The sequence below is a fragment of the Phoca vitulina genome, unplaced genomic scaffold, assembly GCF_004348235.1.
Source record: "Phoca vitulina isolate PV1807 unplaced genomic scaffold, GSC_HSeal_1.0 scaffold8, whole genome shotgun sequence".
Lineage (NCBI taxonomy): Eukaryota > Metazoa > Chordata > Mammalia > Carnivora > Phocidae > Phoca > Phoca vitulina.
In genome coordinates, this window is record NW_022589711.1 from 24,393,580 (window position 1) to 24,417,253 (window position 23,674).

Sequence of the window (23,674 nt, forward strand, 5' to 3'; positions counted from 1 at the left end):
AGATCACATAGCTAGTGTTTGAGCTATGGTTCAACACCAAATATGTCTGCCTCAAAGCTGTCCCACTACTGATTCTCAGAGCAAGTCCATGCCATTTATTACTCTAGAATTCTATTTAACCTCATGGTCTATGAGTTCACAACATATGAATTCACAATGCACGACTCCTGGGGGCACTGGTTACCATCTGCATACCCCATCCAGAATTTTGCATAACTGATATACTCCATAGAGCCCCAATGAAAAAAGTTAAGATGAATCCTCTTGTGTCAATTCTTCATGATGTACTTGATTATAATGTTTAATCCCAACTACTGTTGGTACCTTAGTTGCAGGGATGAGCTTAAAAGAAGATAACTGAGATGTCAGGGCCTAATGACTGCAGTAAGAGCTATCCTTTTGCTAAAAAAATAAATAAATAAAAATAAAAAATTTAAAGGCCTTTCTTTCCTACTGCATGTTACTCAGAAGTTGCTGGCTGGCTAAGTAATTCTTACTATCTTTCAAATCCATAGTTTCCCCTAAGTTAGTGTGTTACTTCTGTCCAAAAACAAAAGACTTAAGACTAACCTAAATATACACCTCACTTTATAAGTTTGTGTCATTTACGATACAGGAGAGTTGCTTTTTCACCTCAAACACCACATCTATGTTTTAAGCACCACCTATGACTTTGACTTTGATTAAGGGCCTGAAGAATAGAACAAAATTAGAGTTCTATAGAAATTCTTATCAGATAGAATTTACTTTATCAGAGTAGCTCAAAACACCTCAACATGAAGATCCACGCCCACTATGGATGGTACTTATCTCCATTATAAAGATGACAAGACATACAAATGTCCATCAGACACATGAAAAAATGCTCAACATCACTTGGCATCAGGGAAAGATAAATGAAAACCACAATAAGACACTACCTCACACCAATCAGAATGGCTAAAATTAACAAGTCAGGAAACAACAAATGTTGGCAAGGATGAGGAGAAAGCGGATCCCTCCTACACTACTGGTGGGAATGCAAGCCTGTCCAGCCACTCTGGAAAAGAGTATGGAGGTCCTTCAAGAAGTTAAAAATAGAGCTACCCTACGACCAAGCAATTGCACTACTAGGTATTTAACCCAAAGATACAAATGTAGTGACTCAAAGGGGCACCTGCACCCCAATGTTTATAGCAGCAATGTCCACAATAGCCAAACTATGGAAAGAGCTGAGATGTCCATCGACACATGAATGGATAAAGATGATGTGCCGCATATATATATATATATAATGGAATTTTACTCAGCCACCATAAAGGATGAAATCTTACCATTTATATTGACATGGATGGAACTGGAGGGTATTATGCTGAACAAAATTAAGTCAGTCAGAGAAAAACAGTTTTCATATGGATTCACTCATACGAGGAATATAAGAAACAGTGTAGAGGATCATAGAGGAAGGGAGGGGAAAACGGAATGGGAAGAAATCAGAGAGGGAGACAAACCATGAGAGAAACTGAGGATTTATTAACTATAGGAAAGAAACTGAGGATGGCTGGAGGGGAGGTGGGGGGGGATGGGGTAACTGGGTGACGGGAATTAAGGAGGGTACATGATGTGGTGAGTACTGGGTGTTATATGCAACTGATGAATTACTGAACTCTACATCTGAAACTAGTGATGTACTATATGTTGGCTAATTATATTTAAATAAAAAAATTAGAAAGAAAAAAAAATTACCATTATTTGTTTACATGAATACATTAACGTCCCCTCTTGAAGGTAAAGCTCCTTGAGGGCAAATGCCTAAGAAAGACTTGGCAAAGCAAAATCTTAGCACAGCTCACAGATGCATGGTCCAATCACAACTCCACAAGGCCTCAGTTGTGAATCAGGGAGGGAGTAAGTCACAAATCTTAGCAAGATATGTAATGATCTAGGGCCTGAGAATCTTGAGATCAAGGTTTGCCACCAATTAGCTGTGTAACTTCGGTTTCTGTGTTTTAAGAAAAAAAAGAAAGAGGCAAGAGATATTGAGATATTACATAATCAAATAAAAGTGGGAAATTCTACATTAAAACAAAGTTAATTGTTTTCTTCCATTTTAGGACTCCTCAGGGACAATAATATGTTAACATGCATTGTGATTTTCCAGGAGGAGAAACAGAGTTCCATGTTTCCCAAAACATTTAACCTGGGAAACCTACTCTCAAATATAATTTCTCAGAACCAGTATTCTACTGTATACAATTTAAGAACTATTACACTAAAAGACTCCCAAAGCCCTTCAAGCAGTAATATTTTGAAATTTTACCCTATGAGTCTCTTTCTCTCCTCTAATCCTAGTGCCTTCACTTAAGATTCTACATATCCAAATCCTTTGTAAACTTCAAAATACCAAATTAATTGTTAGTTATTACATATAAGGGCAAGACCTAGGGGAGATGGAACAGATTATTCTGTCATCACATTTTTCTCTTAAGAGATCCTGAGAGCATGGGCAGCAAACAATCTCCACTAGAAAATCTCTGTTCTGACCTTCAAGCTTGTTTAAAATATATATATATATATATATATATATATATATATATATATGCATAATGACACACTTAGAAAATAAATTCTAGATGTCCGGCACCATTTGTTTAAAAAAAAATAACAAAATCCTTTGTTTTGTGTTAATGGTGTTGTAACTAATTAAGGGGGAAATCAGCTGCCAGGTTACATGAAAAGACAAGGCCTGATTCCACTGACATCTTTGCATCCACGAGAAGCAAGCTGATGGTCTGCTGCCTGTGTGCTGTTCAGCTGAGTCTCCGCCGACTGGGACTCATTAGCCAGGGTAACAAATATGTAACCAATGCTTTTTCCAGATATTCCACCACAAACCAAGTACCACAGTGTCCATCCCTTGCCTCGAAGGCCTGGGTCTGAGCCACTCAAGATGCTCCCTCCAGCTCAGCCTAAAGCATGGGATTTCCATTAGATGGAGTTCCTTGGATCCAAGCAAGCACTGCTGCAGTATAAATGTTGCTTCTTTCTTTGTGAAAAGATAGAAAGGGAGATGAACATGCTAATAAACTGTCACTTTAACTTCTTAACTTTAATGTTTAATAAACTACTTCTTGTTCAACTTTAATTTCCGAGGGCCAAGTCTACATATATTCCAAGTGGTTTTGGGAATTAAATAAGTATTACAAAAGCTTGTTCTCTGGAATGGAGTTTGTCCTGTTGTGTGATTTGAGAAGCTGATTCATAAGCAACATTAACCAGAAGAGCCTCAAAACTGCTTTTGCCTTGTGGGGCCCAGGATAATGGGATGCCCATGCAGACATTAGAGGCCTGAATGAACACACAAAGCCACACACAGCCCAAGAGCATGATCCAAGTTTTACTGCTCTGGAAAAAAGCTACCAGCAGGCATAGGACTAAGCTGGGCAAGGGAGCCTCCCACCATGTGGGATGACCTCCCCAGCTTTCCCTACTTTGCCCTGTGACTGTCCTTTAAGTCGGAGACCAATAGCAGCTCTACTCTTTCTAGATGGCTACTGTTAAAATCTACCAGTGTTTCCTACCTCACATTTACTTATCAGATGAGACCACAAACCTTGAAAGAACTGAGAAAATGAGACCATGTCTAAGGAACAGGATCATGGGGAGTCAGATGGGACCTTGACAGGATGTAGGTGACAGAACGGCAGAATCTCTACCCAAGGGCTACCTGCAGGACATTCACATTCCAGGAGACCTGACCAACCAGAGCTGGAGGGGAGGAGTTAGAGAAGTATGTCAGGAAAGAATCCCAAAAGGGAGCTCAGAGGAGAAATATGGCAAGCCAATTTCACTAACTGCGAATAAGAGCACCCCAGTATGATCTCCCAGCAAGCCTGGCCCAGGCCCCCAACATGTTCTACTGAGAGTTTTTCTAGTCAAACAAGAAGTTATCCACACTCTCAAAATAAGAAGCAAAACAAAGAAAACACTAAAAAGAATGAACCTAAGTCACTTTAACAGTTCAGCACTTCCATTTACCTTGGAGCCAGAACTGATGAGATTTTAAAGAGACAGACACAATATCATGTGTTTTCTTTTTGTTGTTGTTGTTGTTTTTTTTTTTCCTTAGCATCTAGAGGTGTATACACCGGAGCTTCAGCCAGTCCAATTCAAGGAGAAATTCATTCACCAGGGATAATGACTTAGTTGGGCCCTAAAAAAGAAAAGAAGGGTAATATAAACAAGACTACCTTGCTACATTTGGCTGAGAGGTGAAAATTAAAAGTAACAATGCAAGTTTAGGAGATGTCATTGCAAGAAATTAGTCAAAAGGGCAAAAACACTAAGGACCCGGAAACTTCTAGTAAACTCGTTGAGAGGAAGGGAAATAAACAAGTGAGCTGAGTGGCCTTGTTTTCCTTGTACTGAGACTACCTTCTCAAATATCACCTATTCATCTTCAGTGGCAAGAACTCCAAACCTTGGCAGTTCTGAAGTTTTGCCACAAACTTTATTCTTGAGAAGCCAAGACCAGCAGAAAACCTAACTGCACGTTTTCCTTTTTTTTTTTTTTCTGAGAGACCCTTGAATTTCCCTTCATGGAAATTTTCTAAGGATAAACAAAGTAAAGTAGGCTTAAAGATAGGTGTTTAAAAAAAATCACACTTCCCCACATCCACGATATTCAGCTTGAACTTCAGTTAAATTTCAATACATACATACATATATACAATATATCAAGAGTCTTTAGGGCGTCTGGGTGGCTCAGTTGGTTAAGCGACTGCCTTCGGCTCAGGTCATGATCCTGGAGTCCCGGGATCGAGTCCCACATCGGGCTCCCTGCTCGGCAGGGGGTCTGCTTCTCCCTCTGACCCTCTTCCCTCTCGTGCTCTCTGTCTCTCATTCTCTCTCTCTCAAATAAATAAATAAAATCTTAAAAAAAAAAAAAAAAAAGAGTCTTTACTACTGGATTGACAGAAACCTAAAAGGAACCCAAATGCGTAACCTTAGAGAAAAACCCAAGGCTACTTAAATAAACCTCATTTTAATGAACCACAGCATAGCTGATTGCTGATGCACCCTCAGAACTACATATTTATACTTCTGTCTGCTCGTAGAATAGGTGGCTGGGCTTTTGCTTTGTTTTATCCAAGTGGGATGCATTTCTCTAGGAGCATAGTGTATCTCAGACCTGGGTCTGGATGGAACCTAAGGAATGTAAGATCAGAGAATGTCTGAAGTTACCAGAGAATGGCCAACAGGCAATGAAGCTTTTGATTCTGCAAAATAAAGAATTGGACTAGATGAACTCTAAGAGTCTTCCAGCTCGAACATTCTGTGATTCTATGATTCCATCCCACAACCATATTCATCGACAAACAAGGAAAATCTGATCTGGACTGGTGGTTTCTGAAACCTCACATTCCATGAAGCACCAGGAAAATGTGGTCATTCCAGACATATTTAATTTGTATGTATTTCATCATTGCTGAGCCCTCCCCAAACATTAAATTGGGGCTAGGGTTCAAGGGCATTTGAAAAAAAAAAAAATCACAGAAAGGTTCTGGCTACTGGGTTTGTGTTATATTAACCTATGGAAAAAAAACAGTGAAGTTTCTGAGACATTCTTGTCTCAGAAAGGTGATTATAATCCTAAGGGCTACAATTAGCTCTCTACTGGTAAACTCTTGAGGAGAAAAAACTTTTTGAGGGAAAAGGCTGGAAAGAGAGCTCAGAGGGTCAGTCAGTCTGAAAGTTTGGTCCAGCTATTATTAATGATATTTTTGGTTGAGACTCACCATATGCTAGGAAAAATAAAATGTCTGTTTATTAAAAATAAAATGCACTTGGATAAGTTACCCACATGTTTTTTAAAATTCAGCTTTCATTTACATCCAGTAAAATTCATTCTTTTTAGTATATGGTTCTGTGAGTTGACAGACAGATGGTCATGTGGAACTATGATGACAAGTTACAGAACAGTTCTATCATCCAAAAGCCCTCTCCCATGCTTCTGTAATCAATCCCTCCCTCCTTGCCCAACCATTGGCAACTATCTGTTCTCTGTCCTTACAGATTTGCCTTTGAAAGAATGAAAGTAGTCTGCCTTTTTAACCTGGCTTCATTCACTGGCATGGGTACATCTGAGATCGATCCATGCTGTTGCATGTATCAACAGTTGATTCTTTTCTACTGCTGTGTAGAATTCCATTGTATGGTTATACCACAGCTGAGCCATTGTTCAGTTGTTGGCAACTACAAATAAAGCTACTGTAAACATCCCCATACAGATTTTTGTATGGATATGACTTTTCATTTCTGTTGAGTAAGTACTTAGGGAGTAAGACTGCCAGGTTTGTGTCCCAACTCTATGTTTAACTTTATCAGAAACTACCACACTGCTTTCCAAACTGGCTGAACCACTTGGCATTCCCACCAGCACAGTACTAGAGTTCAAGTTTACTCTACATCCTTCCCATACCTGGTATCACCAATATTTTCTTTAAGCATCTCTAATAAATGTGCAGTGGTAACACACACGGTTTTAATCTGTTTTTCCCTAATGATGAATAATGCTGATTATCATTTCATATGCTTATTTGCCATTCATATACTTCTTTGGTGAGCTGCCTTTTCAGATCTTTTGTTCACTTTTTACTAGGCTATTTTCTTACTATTGCCTTTTCAGTGTTCTTTCATATTCTGGCTAAAAGTCCGTTGTCAGATATGTGATTTGAAAACACATTCTCCCAGGTTGTCTTTTCATTTTCCTGACAGTGAATTTTGACAAGTTACAGGCCTACTTTGGAAGCCCACAGTTTAGAGTTAAGAGGTAATGAAGAGACAGAGAAAGCCCACATTTCTTATTTGATCTCCCTCGTCTCTGTTGTGAATGTTCCCCAGAATGAAACTGTGCTATCAACACCAGTAGGAGGGAACTGAAACCTCCCATATTTGAATAAATTTTAATAGAATATCTTGTTCTCTAAACAAGAACATATAATTCCATTAGGAGGAATCTCTTCTCCTGTGGCTAAGAGAAATGCAAATGTGAGGTGAGCCAGTGAGGAAATCACAAGACTAGTAGTGGAACTGGAGAACTGCAAATCTACCAAATGCTTTAGATTCAAAACAGAGGAGATAGATATAGCACACACCAAAGGAAAGAGAAATACACATCAATGCCAGCAGACTCCAGAAAAGGGAATATCGTGAGGACATGGACAGCTAATAGTTTCTATTAGGAGTTAGCATGGCTTCATTAATAGGTCAAAACTAATTAACCCACCTTTCCTGCTCTGGCAGGCCAAGAAAATGTGGTAGATACAGAATATATAATTTCTGCACTTTACAGGGAGTCTCTAAAAAACCGAGTTGATAATACGAAAAAATGTGAGTGAAATGATCAGGTCATTGCATTTGTAATTTTTAAAGAAATACACGCAGTGGGTATCTATCAGTGGGTCAGTGGCAACCTAGACAGAGGTTGCCTTGATTCTCTCATACCAAATAATTCTATCTATAACTTATATAAAATATAGGACATAGGGATGTTAAATTTGTATAAAGCTGGAAATGATTATAAATTCAGAAATGATTACGAATGATTTAGGACCTAATAAAAACTAAAAACATCTTTCCAAGTCAAAGTGAATACAATAAGATGACTTTTTAATCTGCTATTTGAATATATTATTAAATGATCACAGGAAGTCTAGTTAACCTACATAGTCCATCATCATATATATAGTTACAGAATTTGGTGGGGGAGGGGAGATGAGAACTTTTAAGATTTAGCAACTTTCAAATATGCAATACAGCATTATTAACTATAGTTACCATACTGTACATTACATCCCAATGACTTATTTCATAACTGGAGGTTTGTATCTTTTGACTCCTTTCACCTATTTTGCCCACTACTCATTTCCACCTCTGACAATCAATAATCTAGTCTCTGGATCTATGATACTATTTTTTTAAGATTCCACATAAAAGTGTAATCATATGGTATTTGTTTTCTCTGACTTATTTCACTTAGTATAATGCCCTCAAGGTCCATGCATGTTGTTGCAAATGGAAAGATTTCATTCTTTACGGCTAATATTTCACCGTGTATATACACCATATCTTCTTTATCCATTCATTTGTTGTTGGACGTGTAGTAATTGTTCTATATCTTGGCTACTGTAAATAATGCTGCAATAAACACAGGCGTGTATTTAACTTTTCAAGTTACTGTTTTCATTTTCTTCAGATAAACACCTAGTACTGGAAAGGCTGGGACATATAGTAGTTCTATTTTCAAATTTTGAGGAACCTCTGTATTGTATTCCATACTGGCTGCACCAATTCACAATCCCACCAACTGCATGTGAGTTTTTCTTCACATCTACAGAACACTTATTTCTTGTCTTTTTGATTTTAGCCATTCTGACAGGAATGAGGTAATATCTCATTGTAGGTTTGCATTTCCCTCATAATCATAAAGATGTTAAGCATCTTTTCATGTTCCTGTTGGCTACTGGCATATCTTTTTGAGAAAAAAATGTTTATTCAGAACTTCTGCCCATTTGTTTTAACAAGATTTTTTTTTTTTTTTTTTTTTGCTATTGAGTTGTATGAGTTCTCTATATATTTTGGATATTAACCACTTATCAGATATATAATTTGCAAATATTTTCTCCCATTCAGTAGGTTGCCTTTTCATTTTGTTGATGGTTTCCTTTGCTGTAACGAAGCTTTTTTAATTTAATGTTGTCCTACTTGTTTATCTTTGGTTTTGTTACCTTTGCTTTTGGTGTCAATCCAAAAAAATCATTACCAAAATGGATGTCAAAGAGCTTACAGCCTATGTTTTCTTCTAGAAGTTTTATGTTTTCTGGTCTTACATTCAGGTCTTTAATCCATCTGAGTTTTTTATATAGTGTAAGATAGTGGTCCAGTTTCATTTCTTTGCATGTTGCTGTCCTCTTTTGCCAACATTATTTACTGAAGATACTATCCTTCCCCTCCCCTCCATTCCATATTCTTGGCTTTATTATAAATAATTGACCATATATGAATGGGTTTATTTCTGGGCTTTCTATTCTGTTTCATTGACTTACATGTCTGTTTATATGGCAATACTAGACTATTTTGATTGCTATAGCTTTGTAATAGAGTTTGTAATTAGAGAGCATGATGCCTCCAGCTTTGTTCTTCTTTCTCAAGATTGCTTTGGCTATTCAGAGACTTTTGTGGTTCCATACAAGTAAGCTTTCATCTTCTCACCAATGAATATGTTAGCTGTTGGTTTGTCATATATGGCCTTTATTATGTTGAGGTATATTCCCTTTCTACCCACTTTGTTGAGAGTTTTCACCATAAATGAATGTTGAATTTTGTGAAATGTTTTTTCTGCATCTACTGAGATGATCATATGATTTTTATCTTTCATTTTGTTCATGTGATGTATCATGTTGACTGATTTGCAGATGTTGAACCATTCTTACATCCCTAGAATAAATTCCACTTGGTCATGGTGCCTGATTCTTTTAATATATGGAATTTGATTTGCTAATCGTTTGTTGAGAATGTTTATATCTATGTGCATCAGGGAGACTGGCCTGTAATTTTATTTTCTTGTGCTATCCTTGTACGGTTTTGGTATCCGGGTACTGTTGGCATCATGAAATGACTTTGGAAATGTCCCCTCTTCTTCTATTTTTTGGAAGAATTGGAGAAGGACTGGTATTAATTCTTCTTTGAAGTTTGGTAGAATTCACCAATGAAGCTTTCTGGTCCTGGACTTTCATTTATATGATTTTTTTAAATTAAATTTGATTCAATCTTCTTACCAGTAAGCAATATATTCAGATTTTCTATTTCTTTACGATTCAGTCTTGGGAGGTTGTATGTTTCTAGGAATTTGTCCATTTTTTTCTACGTTGTCCAATTTGTTGTCATGTAATTGTTCATAATATTCATAAAATACAAAGAAATACTTCTGTGTTTCTGCATTATCACTTTGTCTACTGTCTCATTTCTGATTTTGTTTGAGGCCTGTCTTTTTTTTCCTTGATGAGTCTAGCTAAAGATTTATTAATTTTATCTTTTCAAAGAACCAGGTCTTAGTTTCATGGAGCTTTTCTATTATTCTCTATTTCATTTATTTCTGTTTTATTCTTTGTTATTAACTTTTTCTACTAACTTCAGGCCTTGTTTGTTCATATTTTCTAGTTCTTTGAGGTGTAAGTTTGGTTGTTTATTTGAGACTTTTCTTGTTTCTTGAGGAAGGCATTTTTTCCTCTAAACTTCCCTCTTAAGAACTGCTTTTGCTGCATCCCATATTTTTTTGTATGTTGTATTTCCATTTTTGTCTCAAGAGATTTATATTTCACTTTTGATTTTTCATTGACCCATTAGTTGTTCAATAGCATGTTAGTCTACACATATTTGTGAATTTTTAGTTTTCATCTTGTAATTGATTTCTAGTTTCATAGCATTTTAGTCAGAAAACATGCTTGATATTATTTCAATCTTCTTAAATTGGTTAAGAACTATTTTGTGGCCTAACATGTGATCTATCCTGGAGAATGTTCCATGCACACTTGAGAAGGATGTGTATTCTCTTGCTTTTGGATAGAATGTTCTGTATATATGTTTTGTCTCTCAGATATAACATGTCATTTAAAGCTGATGTTCCTTCTTTATTCCTGTCTGAATGATCTACCCATTGATGTAAGTTTGGTGTTAAAATCCCTAATTATTTTATTACTGTCAATTTCTCCCTTTAGGTCTGTTTTTATTTGCACTATATTTTTAGGTGCTCCTATATTGGGTGCATAAATATATGCAAATGTTCTATCTTCAATATGTAATGTCCTTCTTTGTTTCATATTACAGTCTGTTTTGAAGCTATTTGTCTGATATAAGAATAATTACCTCAGCTTTCTTTTTGTTTCCATTTGCATGAGATATGTTTTCACATCCTTTCACTTTCAGTCAGTGTATGTCCTTAAGTCTGAAGCCTCTTGTAGGTAGCCTATAGATGGTTCCTGTTTGGGTTTTGTTTTGTTTTGTTTTTTATCCACTCATACACTCCATGTCATTTGATTGAGGACTGTAGTACATTGACATTTAAATTAGTTATTGATAGGTATGTATTTATTGCCATTTTGTTGTTTTGTCGGTATTTTGTAGCTCCTTTGTTCTTTTCTTCATCTCTTACCCCCTTCCTTTGTGGTTTGATGACTTTTTTAGTGGTATGCTTTCTCATTATCTTTCGTATATCTACTACAGATTGTTGCTTATTGGTTACCATGGGGGTTACAGATAACAACTTATATCTATAGCATTATATTTTAAGTTGATAGTAACTTAAATTTGAACATATTCTAAAGATCTATACTTTTATCTCCCCTATGTTTATGTTTTTAATGTCACATTTTATTTCTTTTTATCTTTTTTTACAAGATTTTAAGTAATCTCTACACCCAACATGGGGCTCAAACTTACAACCCCAAGATCAAATTGCATGCTCTACAAACTAAAATAGCCAGGCACCCGTCTTTTTATGTCTTTATCTCTTAACTAATTATTGTACTCAGGTATTTTTATGACTTTTGTCTTTTAATCTTCATACTAGCTCTATAGATAATTAAGCCACTACTTTTACTATATATTTACTTTTCCAATGAGATTCATACTTTCATATGTCTTCTTGTTACTAATTAGTGCCCTCCCTTTCAGCTTAAAGAAATTCCTTTCTTAAGTCTTGCTGTGGGTGTCTTTGGGCTTACCTTATTTGGAACTGTCTAGGCTTCTTGGACCTAGATGTCTGTTTCTTACCTCAGATCAGGGAAATTTTCAGCCATTATTTCTTCAAATAATGTTTCTGGCCCTTTTTCTCTCTCTTCTCCTTCTGGAACCCCTATAATGTGAATGCTAGTCTGCTTGATGTTGTCTCTAAGTCTCTTAAGCTACCTTCACTTTTTTTCCTTATTTTTTCTTTTTGCTGCTCCAATTAGGTGAGTTTGTTTGCACTGTCTTCAAGTTCATTGATTTCTTTCTTCGTTTCCATCTAGATTGCTATTTAACCTCTTGAGTATATTTTTCAGTTCAATTATTGCATTATTCAGCTCTGTAACTTCTGTTTGGCACTTCTTATATTTTCTCTTTATTGAAATTCTTGCCATATTTATCCATTCTTCTCCTGAGTTTGGTGAGCATCTTTATGACCATTACTTTCAACACCTTGAATCATGTACATTACTTTTCTCCATTTCATTAAGGTTCTCCACGCCCCCACCCCAAGGTTTTTATCTTGTTCTTACATTTGGAATATATTCCTATGTTTCTTCATTTTGCTTGTGTGTTTGTTTCTATGCATTACATGAAACAGCCATCTCTTCCACTCTTGAAGGGTTGTATCTGTATGTTGGCCCTTTAAAAGATGTTCCTTAGTTTGCCCCATGGGTCTGTTGAGCATGAGCCAGATGTTTTGGGTGCTTATCTCTAAGGTGTTGGTCTTAAAAGTTGGGGTGCCCATGTGGAGTAGGAGCCCTTTGCTCCTCAGGAGAAGTCCAAACATGTTTTGAGATTCCCCTCTCATTATGGGTCATCATGCTAAGGGTGGGATTTATGGCAAGTAGGTGACTGAGCTTTTCCTACCCACTTTGATGTGGTTTCTCTCTCATTTGTCCAATGTGAAGAGGCTTCTCTGCCAGTTTTTAGTTTTTTTAAGAGGAAATTGTTCTTATATATACCTATATATTTTTTCCTATACATAGCTACAGATTCAGTGTGTCTGTGGAAGGAGGTGAGTTCAGGCTCTTCCTATATTACCATTTTGAGTTTTAAAGGAGATGAGTTTTAAAGGAGATGAGTTTTATTTTTTTTTTATTTTTTTATTTTTTTAAAGATTTTATTTATTTATTTGACAGAGAGAGAGCACAAGTAGGCAGAGTGGTAGACAGAGGGAGAAGGAGAAGCAGGCTCCCTGCTGAGCAGGGAGCCCGATGCAGGGCTCGATCCCTGCACCCTGGGATCATGACCTGAGCCGAAGGCAGACGCTTAACGACTGAGCCACCCAGGTGCCCCAAAAGGAGATGAGTTTTAAAGGAGATAAGTTTTAAGTCCTACTCTGAAGGACTTATCCCTCACTACCCAAAATTCAGTCTGAGTTCTGGGTAGTGAGGGATAAGAGCTCAGCACAAAGAGGTGAGAGCATGTTAAGTCAACAGTAAGCCTGATCTGAGTCAAAAAGAAAATATAATGTTCAAAAATCCTAATATGCAATCTTGGGATATATTTATGAGAGTTAATCATTTTCGAAAATGAGGAAGGATGATGGTTCTATTTGGGCATACCTGGACTTTTTGTCCAATATGGGGCACACTCTCCAGGAAGGCTTCAAAACTGGAGCAAGATCTGAGAGCAACAGCCAACTACATAATGTAAGCAATCATTAAAAAAAAAAAAAAAATGGGACAGGATGGATCTGTGAGGGAAGAAAAAAATACTTTGAGACCCTATAGTTGCTGACATAAAATAGCAAAAGGTTTACAGTGATTGAAGACCAGACTTACTCAAGATAACTCCAAAGGGGTTATAACTTCAAGAAAACTCCAGAACTAAGACCAAGGGGACAAAAGTCCTGGTAGGCGAAAATTTCTGACACAGCTGCTCAAATATGGAATATATTGCTTTTAAAGTTAGTAATTTCCTTTCTTTAAAAGAAAGCATTCAAGAATAAGCCAGATTATCTTTTAGAGAGAATGTATGCAAAGGAGATTTTAAAATGCAATGAGTATATGTATAAAATAACTATGAAGGTCTTATCCAATCTAATGAGTATATATTCAAGTGATCATGTGGTACTTGTTTGAACTTTCATTTTTCTGAAACTCTAAAAAAAAAAAGGAAAATTAACAAATATGCAGAAGGAAATAGGACCAGTAACTACAAAAGAATATTAGGAATCAATTTGGTAATGTTTCCAAGAAGTTGCATTTGAACACTTTGGGTTGTTTCTGAATTTTGTGTCAAACTGAAAATTAGATTTTAAGATTTTATGAGTTGCAGACATATTAAATTTTTTACATTGTTTCTTACACTTGACATTTATAAGAAATCATAAGCAACTAAAATGAAAGTAATAAATATGTTAAGTAAGGTAAGAATTTTTTTAGATATAGTGGGAGCCTTTTAGAGTTTTGGTGAGATGAAAGAGAAAATAACATTTGGAAGGGAAATAAAATATATACTGTATATATATAGCAGACTCAGTATTGACAAATATAGTAATAATTTCCAGGATAATCAGTGGGGAATTAAGAGGAATATGAATTGTCTTAAATTATGTAATAAGCTGTATACAATACAAGATTACAAGCTTAAATAACAAAGGAAAATTTATGGGGATATAACAGAAACACACAGAACTGCCTGGTGGGGAAACTAAAAACCATCAAAATCTCATCAATAACAATCACATGCCTTCTCTAAAAGACGATCAGCACTAAGTACTGTCAGGAAATCATCCCAGAATCAGTTTACTCTGGGTTCATAGAGTTCAACCAGTTAAATGGCTAAAAACAATAAATTCAGAAGCTGAAAAGTTCACATGCTCTGGGAGTGGAAAATGACAGCGCCAGATACAAAGAGAAGATAATAAAAAGTTGAATTAAAATTTTCCAGGCTTTCTCTATGATTCTTGGCAACATAATCAAAATCATTTAGTACAATAACATGCTGTGTGATATAACACACAGACATATACATATATATATATGTGCCTATATTGTAAATACATATATACACATATACTTTTTTTCCTGTCATTCCCTTTTCCTTTCCCCTCATCACTCAAGTCTACACTGGGAATAAAAATGGAGAGCTTGCACATATGTATGTACATTTCAAGTAATAGGGTTCATTTATCCGTTTTTAGAGTTCAAATAATACCATGACTAGGATTTTGTAGTCATACAGGCTACAATGCCAATGGTTTCCTACCCAGCAAGGGGACAAGGAAGAACGGGAGAACCCTAGGTATCCATCACAATGGTCAAAAGAAAGAGACGGGGCCAAGAAAGGAAGGGCGCAAGGTAAAGTTTTTAGAAAACACCTTTGGCAAACTCTACTTTTCTTCCTACTTTTGCTTCAATAGATCCTGGATTTCATAATGATCAATCCCAAGTCGTCTAACACAATGCAATATGATATAGGTGATTTTACTTTAATAATGACCAAGATAAATTTAGAAAACCATTAAACAATGGCTTGAGTTCCTCATTTCAGGTTGTCTTAAGGCACATACTAAAGAAACTCCCTCTTGTTGATTAATTCTTTGGTTTTTAAGAAAACCCCCAAAATTCCCTATTCATCAAAGTACCTGCTATATTATAAAGTGATTTCATGTGGCTTTGTATAAAAGATTCTCACAAATAACACCTCCTCCATGAAGCCTTCTCTGATTCCCCAAATCTTCTCCCCAGTCATCACTGTTCATGTTCCTTTATGGCTCTGTATGCCCCTCTCTTAGCACTTCCTTAACTCTAATGAATCATTCAGATTCATCAGCCCAGTTAGATGCAAACTTTTACATTTCCAACATCTAGCCCAATAGTTGGCACAATAATGATGTTTGATAACACTCTGATATATGAATGACCAAATACCAAAAAACTTATTACATTATAAGTGCATGTTCCTTGACTATCTCCTTAGACTGTGTGCTCCTTGGCAAATACATTTAATTATAGTACAAGGCTGCCCAGCAGTGACACTTTCTTCAAAGTATCTCCTTTGGAATATATGGAATTTCCCTCATAACTTAGAAATTTTAAAATCTGTTACTTAACCCTTAACAAATAGGTGGTAATCCTGCACCACCAGGAAGACAGATTAGATAACTTATTTAGAGTTTTCCTTCTTCACAAACCATTTCAGAAGCATTAACAAATAAATATTAAACTGGCAATTTAGAAGGCAGTTATAATGTCTTCTTTGTCATCACTGCCTTCATTTCATTCTTGTAAAAACGTCAATGTGTTTGGGGAGGTCCCAGGGAAATGAACCAAACTTTTTTAATCAGAACAACTAACTCCACATCCTCTTAGCCTGCAGACCAACGTAGAAACCATTTCCCTCCTGCAAAGGAGCCTACTTTTGCCAAGCCAAACAGCAGGCACAAAAGCAAATGGAGTGCGTTCCCTGGCTTGGTCTCCTACCTTTGTTTGGCAATAGGCATTTTCTCCCTCCATCTTATGCCTTTTATAGGATGCTCAATGATCACCCCTGGAAGTTCCAAATCCTTTGGCAAGTGCTCATGGAGGCCAGCTGGATTTCTCTTGAAGGGTTTAAATTTCTCCACCCTACCACCTAGTCATGAAGAAATTCAGAAGTTATAAAAGTTCTGGAATCAATGGCTTCTTTTTTATAAAAGAGAATATCTTACCATGCAATCACTGACCAAAATAGCATATACTTTAAGCACCAGTGAATGTCAATGTTTACTTGGGATAGTCCTGGATATTTTAAGTCCTTGTAGTAGGGCTGAAATGTGTATGCAACAACTCAGATATATCCTACACTTTTTGCCATTACCTATAACTTATCTTTCTATAGAACCCCTATTAAGGCAAGGGGGAAACCCCTTCTCTTCTAAATTAAAATTATCTCCTTGGGTTAATTCAGTAAACTTTAAGTTTCTTACTTCTTTAGGGGTTCCCCCACCCCAGCTCTACCTTCCAAAGATGGCATCTGGGTACAGGAGAAGCTTCCATATCCTTCATTGCTGTTTTCTTCCCTCTCTAGTACATAGTGATTGGTCTTGCCACTAGTCGTGCCCCTAGGAATATTTCCTTGATATCTGTTGAGATCAAATTGATCCCTGGAATGGCATGCGTTTAGCAACTTTTCCTGATTTCCTGTCCTGATTCAGTGCTTAGCTGTCTCCTACCCAAAGTGTACAGAAGTATCTGGATCCCCTAAAGGCCACACCTAACCTACAGGTTACCAGCACATCAAGTCTAGCCTATCCGCCCTGACATAGAACTATTTCAAAATGCTTACCTCGTTGGAACCATAATGCTTCAGCAGAAAGAAACAAATTCTCTAAGGGAATGGCTTCAATATTGTCTGAGAAGTAAGGAGCAAGCCCCCTGCACAGGGAGTTTCCCAAAATTATCTATGAATTTCTGCTTCTCACTTCTACTCCTTGGGATTTCCTCCAAGAGAATTAAACTAGGACAATAACGTCTGACTTTTTGTTTCTCTTCCTCCTGCCTTCCAGTCACCACGGGAAAATAAAACAAAAACAAAAATAAAACCTAAGTACCCTAATGGGGACTTTCCTTACAATAGACTCAAATATTTCTATATAATGACTTATAATAAAACTCTGGGTGGCTCATTTGGTTAAGAGTCTGACTCTTGCTTTCAGCAAAGGTCATGATCTTAGGGTTGTGAGATTGAGCCCCGCATTGGGCTCCATGCTGGGTGAGGAGCCTGCTTAAGATTCTAGCTCTCCCTGACCCTCTGCCCCTCCCACCACGACCACCACCACCACCTCCCCCCGGCACTTGCACATGCACAGTCTCTCTGTAAAACAACAACAACAACAACAAAAGTCTATGAAACAAGTGTGCCAGGCTTGCTTTTTGATATTTATAGTGAGGGAGAACTGGAAATTTAATAAATTCTTTTCTTTTTCAAAAAAACTAGATTTCAAAACCAGTCTATTACTATGGACTCAAAAAGTCATCTTAGAGACTCATTCTCAGGGCAAAAAAACTTTATGGTTTAATCTTACAGGAGGGCTTCAGGAAAAGATGATTTTAAAAAGAATAGAAAAAATAAACTCAAAATGGATTAAAGACCTAAATGTGAGACCTGAAACCATAAAAAATCCTTGAAGAAAGCACAGGCAGTAATCTCTCTGACATTGGCTGTAGTAACATTTTTCTAATATGTCTTCTGAGGCAAGGGAAATAAAAGCAAAAATAAACTACTGGGACTACATCAAAATAAAAGGTTTCTCCACAGCAAAGGAAACAATCTACAAAACTAAAAGGCAACCAACCTACGAATAGGAGAAGACATTTGTAAATGACATAACTGATAAGAGGTTAGTATCCAAAATATATAAAGAACTGATACAACTCAATACCCAGAAAACAAATAATCCAATTTAAAATGGGCAGAAGACATGAATAGACATTTCTCCAAAGAATACACACAGATGGCCATCAGACACATGAAAAGATGTTCAACATCACTCATCATCAGGGAAATACAAATCAAAATGACAATGCGATATCACCTCACACCTGTGAGAATGGCTAAAATTAAAAAAACAAAAATAAAAACAAGAAACAAATGTTGATGAGAATGTGGAGAAAAAAGGAATCCTCTTGCCCTGTTATTGGGAATGCTTACTGGTGTAGCCACTGTGGAAAACAGTATGGAGTTTCCTCAAAAAATTAAAAATAGAACCACCCTATGTCCCAATAATTGCACTCCTGGGTATTTACCCCCAAAACCCAAAAACACTAATTCAAAGGGATACATGCACCATTATGTTCATTGCAGCATTATTTGTGAGAGCCAAACTATGGAAGCAGCCCAAGTGTCCATCAATAGATGAATGGATAAAGAAGATATGGTATACACACACACACACACAAATGGAATATTATTCAGACATAAAAAGAATGAAATATTGCCATTTGCAACAAGATCAATAGAGCTAGAGGGTACAATGCTAAGTGAAATACGTCCACCAGGGAAATATAAGTACCATATGATCTCACTCACATGTGAAATTTAAGAAACAAAACAAACAAGCAAAAGAAAAAAAAAAAAAGAGACAAACCAAGAAACAGACTCTTAATTATAGAGAACAAACTGATGATTACTAGAGTGGAGGTGGTGGAGAGTGGGAGAAATAGGGGATGGGGATTGAAGAGCACACTCATCATGATGAAAAAAAAAGAAAAAGAAAGAATGATAAAACTGTTACATATTTTCAAAATATTAACACACTTTTAGATGTCTTCCTGATAAAATAAGAAACAACCAAAGTTTTATATTAAACCACACCTTCATTTTCTACAATGTGGTCTGCTCTAAAGAGTTGATAAATATAAATAATTACCCTAAAAGCATTTGGATGTGATGTTCTAAAGTAAAACTTGCAATTTAAGAAACAAACCCAACTAATACGTGTAGGGTCTGCCATATGGCAGGCACTGGAGATAAAGAAATGAATAAGGATCATAGTCATAATCATAGCCATTTTCATGTTTGTTCTCTGATATTACTATCTTATCATTTTTCAACTATCCATCTAATTATCTCATACACACACACACACACACAGATATCTATATCTGATACTAATTGCAAGGCAATAACAGTACCTTGCTGTTTTTTAATTCTTATGAAAAACATTGTGACAAGAAGAGGTAGCATTTATAACCTCATATATAAAAAGTAAAATTGAGATCCAGTAAGTTTAGGCAATCTGCCTAAAGTCACCCAACTTACGAATAATAAATTGAGACTTATTATTAAGTAACTCCTTCACACTTAGTTTGCTATTTCTTCCATGCACCATTTTGCATCTCCTTGGTATGCGGATCTCTCAAAGAATGGTCTAATTTTCCCCTAAGCGATCAGGAAACATGCAGTTCAGAACTCCAGGTATGTAAGCTGGTACTAGGATAGTTAGGGAATTAACAGAGACAAAGTTAGATACCCTATTTTAGTATATTCTGCATACTGCTGCCTGCCAGGTTGGACACTTCTTCCCTAGTATTCTTTTTTACACTAATAGAACCTCTACATTTTAGCAGGATGCCTGCCCTCTCCACTCCCCTTTTCTGCAGCAGACATGGGGAAGTGGAGGAAAGCTGTCATGGACCATGTGGACTGTCCCTAGGACAAGTCTTAGGGATGGTGAAGCAACAGGATAGAAGGGTCCTGGAGCTCTCACTCTGTGGAACCAACCTACTAGTCTGGATTGCTTTAAGCCTAGACTGTTAATAGACTAAGAAATAAATTTTAATCTTCTTTAAGCCATTTTAATTGTTGGTTCTCTTCAACCAGCTAAACCTGTACTTTCACTAATATGCTTATTTTCCAAAATTACTCTTTAGCATATGTTCATATTTAACCATTAACAGTTCTCCATTGCTCACAGAATGAAATCTGAACCTGGCATTCAAGGGCTTTTACAATTTGGCCCCCACCTACCTCCCCCACATTATTTCCACTATTTCTTTTCATTCCAGCCAGACTGATGGACTGTTTCTTGAACATTCCTCCACTATCCCTCCTCCTCAAAGACTCTTCAATGAACTCTAGTTTCTAAACCTCACTTTATTCTTTCAGTGCACTGTTTATAGCCTACCTTTGAATCCACAGAATCTTATGCCTAGAAAATGCTTAATAAAGACTCTTTTGTTGAAAAAGAGAAGGCAAAGAAGGAGATTTGAGGAAGGAGGAAGAAAAGGAGAAGGGGGAGAAGAAGGACATAATAAAGAGGAGAAAAAAAAAGTTGGAAATGGGTGACTCTTGTGTTTTGTTAATGTTAATAATGATGGGGGTAACTGGTTCAAAAAAGAACCTATAAAAACTACGCAAGCATGGAAGGAAACCTGTGGCCATAAGCATGTCTTGTACCTTTTATGAACTTTTTATTTGATTGTTTATTATTTATTCTTGGGAAAACAATTAGGCAAATGAGAAACATTAATAAATTGGTTTCCATTCATTTACTGAGCTATTTTCTCTTCATGCAGAGTAATTTGAATAAACCACAAATTAATTTTCTATCGATGGTGCCAAAATGTCTCAGAGCATTTTAGGATATTCAGAGTGGCTATTTGAAACTGTATTTATTTTTCAGGGCTGTCTTATTGAAAGTAAAAGCCCCAGCATATTGGTATATTTGAAAGGAATGCCATTCTGTCTTCACTTAGGACTTTGTGTGTTGTTTTCCCTGACATAAAATATCAGCTGTATCTAGGCAGCATCCTAAATAATCCCTGTTATGTTTTTTTTAATTTAATTTTATTCTGTTATGTTAGTCACCATACAATACATCATTAGTTTTTGATCCCTATTTTAAAGGAAAGTTTATATGAAATATTGAAAAGGAGAATATTGGTAAGGAGAATTAGCAAAAGATTCCCATGAGAAAGAGTAAGTTCAATTAAAGGAAGACTATATGAAGTGATGGTTAACAAAATGCTATGAACTTCAACCACAGTGTAAATAAGACTGACCCTTTGCAATTTTTTTTCTGACTTCCAAGTTTCCAAGCCCTTATCCCCAAATTGAAAATTTCTAAGTATTTCCAATGTTCTTGAAGAGTGTGAGAGTGTACCCTCATGGTGATTACTATATGGAAATAAGTTTCCTCCAGTATCCCCCAATAGCAAAAGGTAACAAGTATCTCCCATGATAGCTGAGAGAAGTAAGTACTATCTGTCTCTGTACACAAAGAATGGTTTTTCATGTCAAGCACTGGACTGAAAGCAACTGCATGTGCAGTCTCCTTGGTACCAGATTTAGCCCAAGGATAAATTTAGCCAGAAGATATTGTGAGCCAGCTTGGGGCAGAGCCAGGGTGATTCTCTTGCTCTCAGTGACCAGGAAATGGGCAAGCCCTCTAAAGACCAGGACTCAAACTACACATCTTGTTGTGTAAATAATAAAGTCTGTCACAATACCTTTAAGCTAGGTTATTTGCATTCCATTCAAGTGTAGTATCATCAAAAGCAGACTCAAGTCTGCTCTAGATTTGTTTTCTAGGCCCACTACATTCTACCATGATTTACTGAGATATAAATCAGAGCTACAAATACCCGACACTCCCTACTTTACAAGACTAAAATTATGATTCATGATTTAATACCAACAACTTTTTATTTACACAGGATTCTTTTAGAATAACAACATCTTACATTTGTATCACATTTTATAGTTTTACATTCATTATTTCAAAATGCAGCGTGTTGTTCGTTTGTGATTGCCTTGTTAAATTTTTGGAAAATGTGTCATTTCATGTTGCTAATATTTTTATTTAATACATTTAATTCAACAAGCACTAATTGAGCACCTACTATCTTCCAAGCCCATGTCACACTCTAAACACATTTACTAAACTTAACCAAAATGTTTTTCCATTACAACCTTAGATAAATGGATCCACTATATCATAAATCTCAGGTCTACCACATTAATAAACTATACTTCCCTATATGACATTTCCAGTCAAAGAAAGGAGGTTTAGAATATATCTAGATCAATTAAGCTTTGGATGACTAAGATTTTTTTTGATATGATTCTATAAACTGGGGTAAGCTTATAGGCTTTTTCTGTTTGAAGCAGCTGCCCATTTCCAATTACCAAATACATCATAGAAGAGCTCTGATGTCGTGTTCAATGTAGATTAGCAAAAACTGTATAGCAACAAGGCATAAGCAACATTGCTTTCCTTTACACAAGGAAGTATTCTCTTCTGATACTTGGGGTTTTCATAAATCTCTGGATGGTTCCCACAGCCAGAAGCTATCCTTATGTGCCCTTCGCTTTTGTAACTACTTGCTGCCCACTGTTCTTGTTCCACAGTCACGCCTTAAGGTCTTTTAGCCAACTTTTGTCTCCCAGTTGACCCCTTCCCTGGAATACACCCTAGTCTCATCTTTTGCTCCCAGATAATCTGCTCTTCTCCATAGACAGTATGTCCAAACAACTCCAATTTGTATTCCATGACCTTTCCAACAACCCACACACCTCTTAAATGAATGTTTTACTCATACAATCATGATGCTTTTGTTTCCCTAGGATTTTCTATATTAGATAGCTTAGAGAGCCGTGCCCTGGTTTTTAAATCATAGGCTTAAGGGCTAAGATTTATTGGACACTTACATTGTGCCAGGTGCCATGAGAGAAATCTCATTTAAGCTCCATTACAATTTTGGAGGTCCATGTTAACCCCACAGTATGAATGAGAAAACATCCTCAGAGACTTGTCCAAGCAGGTTGCTCATGGTGGGTCCAAAAGTAGACTTTAACATACATCTCTCAGATTCAGCATCATTCATGGTGCAGCCAGGGGACCAATTCCTGTACCTGGTAATTTAATAGAGGGAGTTTTCTAAGGGATATTTGTCACAAAGTCATTAGAAGAGCCCAAACAGAAAACATTGGAGGGGAGGCACCCAGGAATTTCTAACTACAAGAGGCTGCAGTTATCCCCAGAGTTGGATGGGTAAAGGGAAGAGGTGATGTCGCCAGAACTCAGGAGCTGAAGACATGCAGAAGCTGGAACCCAGAAGGCTCAGACAGTGGGAGTTGGGGCCATGGAAGAAGAAGCTGTCTGGCAGGAACTGAAGCTTCAGAAGAAAGAGTCACTACTAAAGGTATCCCTGAAGCAGAGAGAGGTGAAGATAAGTACCCTGAATTATCCCTTGCTCTATCCCTCCTATTTCTTGCCAGGGCCTCCCAGTGCCACTCCTAGGGAGGAGCTGAATGGCAAAGTTTTAGAAATAACAAGGATAGCTTCTCTGCAATACAGAGAGGGAAGCAGGAGAAGGACAGGAAATGGATTTGAGAATAAACAGGCAACTGATTCCAAAGTCCATACTAACTTCACTAAGACACAACTGCTGCCCTCTATCATTTGCATCCAGTACTG

General features: G+C 36.7%; 1 long non-coding RNA gene across 1 annotated transcript; it reads right to left on the minus strand.

Moving 5' to 3' along the window:
• Positions 1-2,781: 2,781 nt before the first annotated feature.
• LOC116633769 lies at positions 2,782-23,044 on the minus strand. Its single transcript, XR_004299781.1, has 4 exons — positions 22,906-23,044; positions 16,197-16,347; positions 4,018-4,192; positions 2,782-3,025 (listed from the first exon to the last, which is right to left on the minus strand). It is a non-coding gene; the product is annotated as an uncharacterized LOC116633769 (long non-coding RNA).
• Between the last annotated feature and the right edge of the window lie 630 nt (positions 23,045-23,674).